At 48.1% G+C, this 5,633-nt stretch overlaps 1 long non-coding RNA gene across 2 annotated transcripts; it reads right to left on the bottom strand.

Moving 5' to 3' along the window:
- Positions 1–658: 658 nt before the first annotated feature.
- Positions 659–5,351, bottom strand: LOC112939094 (uncharacterized). 2 transcript variants are annotated; one of them, XR_003242615.2, is made up of 2 exons: positions 3,407–5,351; positions 659–1,924 (listed from the first exon to the last, which is right to left on the bottom strand). It is a non-coding gene; the product is annotated as an uncharacterized lncRNA (long non-coding RNA). The 2 variants fall into 2 exon arrangements; XR_003242614.2 differs by lacking the exon at positions 659–1,924 and adding an exon at positions 2,612–3,024.
- Positions 5,352–5,633: the final 282 nt, after the last annotated feature.

Raw genomic sequence — 5,633 nt, 5'->3', positions numbered from 1 at the left:
GGATTTGTATGCCACGAGTCGTCCCTAAGACCCCTTTTGCTTTAGTGTCATTCGTTCGTGCAAAGCGCTCACAAACAAATCCTACGACGACCGATGAATCCGTTTATCGGGCGTTGATCCCAAATTTCTATGAGAGAATCCATTATTTACCACTGACTTTATCACACGTCTACGATTTGCCACTGACTTTATCATGTTCTACAATATGCCATCGACTTTTGCTTAACTTCTACAATTTACCATCGCCGTCCGGTTAGTCTCCGTTAGTACTGTACAAATTTGTCAAAATGACCAAAATACCCCTGGGAGAAAAGGTTTCAAAATTTGGATAAAAATTATGAAATATCATATTTCAAGTTTTTGGTCAAATTTTGGATGTTTACAATCTTATGTTTATAATATAATATTTTGATAATTTTATCCAAATTTTGGGAGTTTTTGTCATAGGGGTATTTTGGTCATTTCGACAAATTTGTACAGTCCTAACGGTGGCTAACCGGACGGTGATGGTAAATCGTAGAAGTTAAGCAAAAGTCGATGGCATATTGTAGAACGTGACAAAGTCAGTGGCAAATCGTAGACGTGCGACAAAGTCAGTGGCATATCATGGATTATCTCAATTTGAATTTGGTAACACGGTGTAACCATCCAAGTAAAATGCAGAAAAACTCAATATTAAATTCCAATTCCAAATGTCCACGTATACAGGCCATATTTGACAATACAAGCACACAGTCAAATATACAGAATCAAATTAAATGTCCAAATTATACAGTCCCATTACAATTACACAGTCCATTTATAAATGTACAATCCATCGTAAGTCCAAATTAAATACAGAGCCAGGATAAATGTCCCATTTAACAGTTCAATTACAATTCTACCGTCCATGTACATGTTCGAATACATATATCACCCCTATTCCAATCCATGCAAATTACAAAAGCTCCTATTACACTTGGGCCATTCCTCTCTCTTCCAACCCAGCCCATTCCTCACAGCAAGTCTATGTTTACGCCCTCTACATGCCAGCCCACTCCCTCTCTTCTTCTCAGCCCAAAAGTTTACTTTGCGTCCCTCAGCCAACACAGCATGCATGCACAGTAGGTGTTCGATGAATGCTTACAAGCCGGCACACACATTCGAGTGAGGGTGTTGCTGCCATCAAGTGCCTGGGACCCCTCCCAACAACATTCCAACAACCATCCATGCACCCCTGCTCCCAGCCCATCAAAAACATCCCCAGAACACAAGCCAACACATGCAACAGTGAGAAGAGAGTCCACATCGAATGAAGAACCGAGTTCACAGGGATATGCCCACCAAAGGAAGTTGCATGGCTTGCCTCCAGCAGTCTTAGGGATGGCAACGGGTTGGGTCGGGCACGGGCAGAGCGAAACCATGCCCGACCCGAGATCCACGTGCCAGTGCCCGACCCACGCCCGCAAAGCCTATCGGGCAAAACCCCATACCCGTGTCCATGCCCGACGGGTACTCATCGGCGGCCATCGGGCTTGCTTGCCGTGCGCCGCCGTGTCGCCAACCACCGCCACGCCGCCAGCCGCCGCCGTGCACAATCGTGTCGCCGGCCTCCGCTCGTGCCGTCGTGTCGCCAACCGCCGCCCCTGCCGTGCGCCGACACGCCACCGGCCGCCGCCTGTGCGCCGCCGCTTCGCTGGCCTCCACCCGCGCTAATGCGCCGCTGTGTCGCCAGCTGTCGAGCGATGGTGGAGGAGGAGGCCGGCGGCGACAAGGAAGGGAGGAAGCGGAGCTCAACGGTGGTGACGAGTCGGACTCCCGCCGTCGCTGCTGGCGCGCCGCACATCGCCCGAGTCCGTCTTGGCGCCAGGCTCGACGCGTCGCCCTCAGATCCATCGCCGTCGCATGCTTCCGCCGTCGTCCTTAGAGCCAACCTGCGCCGCCGCTGGGATTGGAATAGGAAAGGGGATTGGAATAGGTTAGGGTTTCTAGTATATATATGTCCATGGTTAGTGGGCCAAATGGGCTAAAAGAAAGGGGTATGAGGAATAAGAGATGGGCCAAAATTAGCTCATACATATGTACCAGGTCGGGTATGGATTACCCATGGACAAAAAACAATACCCAGTTGTTGCCCGCGATGTTCTCGGGTCTCGGGCGGGCGTGCCCACGGGCAAAATATTACACCCATGCCCGTGCCCATTGGGCCGGGTATCCACGGATACCCGGACCTACGGTCAAAATTACCATCCCTACAGCAGTCCAACAGCCATCAAACATATATAAACCGCCACCAAAACTCAGCCCCCCTTGCACCTCTTCATTTCTTTCTCCCTCTTTTTCTCCTCCTCGCACTGTCTTGTGTTGGTATTTCTTAACGACATTACTAGAAATATTCATTCCCAGCAATGGCGCCTTGCACCTCTCCATTTCGTTCTCCCTCTTTTTCTCCTCCTCGCGCTGCCTTGTGTTGGTATTTAATGACATTACTAGAAATATTCATTCCCAACAATGGCGCAGAAATAGTCCTGGTATATTTATTGTTAGATATACCATTGTAGTATTTCACCCAGAAGTATTCCAAGGTAACATATTTGTTTAATTCCAAAGGAAGATTGTGAAAGAGAGAACCTTGCCAAGCTATACATATTACTTGCATTCATTAAAGTCTAAACATGGATTAATTCAATATGTGGGTAGAGTGACACGAAGTGAATCTTATAGAATTCCTCATGAGAATAATTCTAACTAAGTGAGATAAGAAATAGAAAGAACTCAATTCCTATACTTTTAATATACACTCAAACTTTACTCTACATTTGCTAGTATATTATCATGTGGTCAATACCCCATAACAGTGTCCTCCTGTTGTTTCGAGAGACCACCCCGGGTTGCCGAGTTCCTTACGACAACCTGTCATGACCGTCCAACCGGGGCTAAATACGGAGGAGTACCCTCCCCAGGAATTTGTCTTAGGAATGTATACTAACATGGAGGAATACCCGTACTGAGCTGTCACCATCAACGGCCCATCTACTATCCTGCCTGCAGTATATATGCCCAATTAATGATATTTACTATCCTAAGCATCATGCTTACATTAATAAATACTACTCTACATCTCTGCAGATGACACAGAGTAACTGACGAATTAGACATTAAACCCACGCCATTGCATCTCTCTGGTAGGCTACCCACACAATTATACCGATACGAATGTAAAGTAAGAGCAGAACTTATACTAAATAGAATACCGAGAATATAATAAGAGTAGTATTTCATTAATTCGGAAAGTATTACAGAAGAGAATAGAAAAGCTACTAGAGCCATACCGAAACTCTTCCGAGGACTCAGAGAACTATTCTATACTACTTCCACTTAGCTCTAAACTACTAATACAAAGTATGAGAGGAATCTTAAAGCTTACTTGAGTGTGTTGAGAAGTGAAGTGAGCTCCTTCTTTTATAGGGTTGGTATAACGGTTGTAGACAAGGTGAAATGACCTTCTTGCCCCTTAACCATCATTGAGAGTGCATCTGGCGCGAACACGTGGAGGGCCAGGCTGATTGGGCTCCACCAGGGTTCCGGCGAACTCCTAGTTCGGACGAACCTAGGCTAGCCCAACAGGCCTCCAGCTTCGGTACAATCTCTAACAGGTGGGTCCTATTGATGGTTTTAACAGTTAAAGCGGTTTCCAGGCCGGTTACACCTGACTTGTGGGCCCTCTTATCCATAAGCTTGCTTAGGAGTGAGATTTTCTTTATTTTCTCTTTATTTTATTGCTCAATTCCTACAACATGTTATTCTCTAAGCACAAGTGGAACTATATTATTCTGAAGTAAATACGCATTGCAAGCATAGTTAATTCTATATTATTTTAGCTATATTGACGGTTGAAATTTGTATGTAATGACCGTCAACACCTTGCCACTGCCACTGCCATCCTCCTCTCTGCGCATTCGCAGCCGCTTCGCCGCTTGCTCCGCCGCGGCTGGCCACGAGCTGAGCCGAGCCTCGGTTGGGCAAGGGGTTGAGGTTGGCCGCCGCGCCGTCCCGTTGATTCCCTTGCACGATCAAACGATCGAACGATGAACGATTGAACTTAACCAAAACTTGCGAATGAACTCAAACCTTGGACGTAATCAACTACTCCCTCCATTCCTAAATATTTGACGCCGTTGACTTTTTTAAACATGTTTGACTATTCGTCTTATTCAGAAAAATTTAAGTAATTATTAACTTTTTTATCATTTGATTCATTGTTAAATATACTTTTATATGTACATATAGTTTTACATATTTTACATAAATTTTTGAATAAAATTTTAAGTAATTATTAACTTTTTTATCATTTGATTCATTGTTAAATATACTTTTATATGTAAATATAGTTTTACATATTTTACATAAATTTTTGAATAAAACGAATAGTCAAACATGCTTAAAAAGTCAACGGCATCAAATATTTAGGTTGGAGGGAGTAAAACGCAAACTAAAGTTGAAAACTAACCTCTATAGACCTTGGTCAAACACTTGGCGTGCGAGCACGAACCGCGAGCCGACCATCGACGCCCGTCGACCACGCACGGTGTGCCGCTACCCGGCTGCCGCAAGATGCGCATTCCATCCTTCCTCTTCCCTTCCCTTATTTTCTTCCCTTCTCTCTGTTCTTGATTTTGCTGTCATGGCGCGATGCCGCCGTCGTGCGCACCGTCGTCTCCTCCTTGCGCGGCCGGCGTCTAGCCGACCCGCGCACTGCTCTTCCTCTGGCTCCCCCTACTCCGTCGCCCCGGCCGGCACTGAGCCGAGAACGCGCCCGCGTCGCGCGTCGTCTCTGCCTCGGCCGCGCCGAGCCGTGCACCCGCGTCGGCCCTCCATTCCACTCCACCGCCGAGTCCTCCTCTCCCCCATCCACCGTTGCCTTCGTTCCTTCCTCGACCCGACACCGCGGCGCCCGGTTAAGCCGGCTCGATGCGGGCGCCGACCCGCGGAGCTCGCCGCCCCCTTCCATCCCGCACCAATCTCTCCACCTCGGCATCCTCCTCCACACCGCTGCCATCCTCCTCTCCCCAACTGCGGCAGTCTCCTCCGTCCCCCACCGCTTCTCTCCCGGCGCCGCGCCAAGCCACCGCCCCGCGACACGCCCGGCCGCCGCCGCCCGTGCCGATGCGCCCGGCCACGTCGCGCTCCCACAGCCGCCGGTCCCCCTCCTTCGCCCCCCCCCCCTCTCCACCACCGCCAGCCCTCCCTCCATCGCCGCCTCTCCCCCGCGCTGCCGCACCGCCAGGCTCGGCCGCCGCCAGCGCCTCCGCCCTCCCTCTCTCGCGGCGTGAGGAACAGAGAGGAAAAGAGGAACGAGAAAGGGATGAGGCAGAGGAGAGGAGACCGAGAGAAAGAGAGGAAAGAAAAGAAAAGAAGTGGGGCCCACTAATGGGACCCACATTCTAGGCTCTTGCTCCATGAGCTGTCTCCTTCTAAGGCTGCGTTCTTTTCAGCTGTTTTGTCCTCGTTTTCCGTTAGCACGCTTTTCAAACTACTAAACGGTGCATTTTTCTGTAAAAAGTTTCTATACGAAAGTTACTTAAAAAAATCATATTAGTCCATTTTTTTAAAAAAGAATAGCAGATACTTAATTAATCATGTGCTAATGGATC

This window comes from Oryza sativa, chromosome 5 (genome assembly GCF_034140825.1).
Source record: "Oryza sativa Japonica Group chromosome 5, ASM3414082v1".
Taxonomy (NCBI): Eukaryota; Viridiplantae; Streptophyta; class Magnoliopsida; order Poales; family Poaceae; genus Oryza; species Oryza sativa.
The sequence above is the reverse complement of the archived record's forward strand: the minus strand, read 5'-3'. Positions and strand labels throughout refer to the sequence as shown.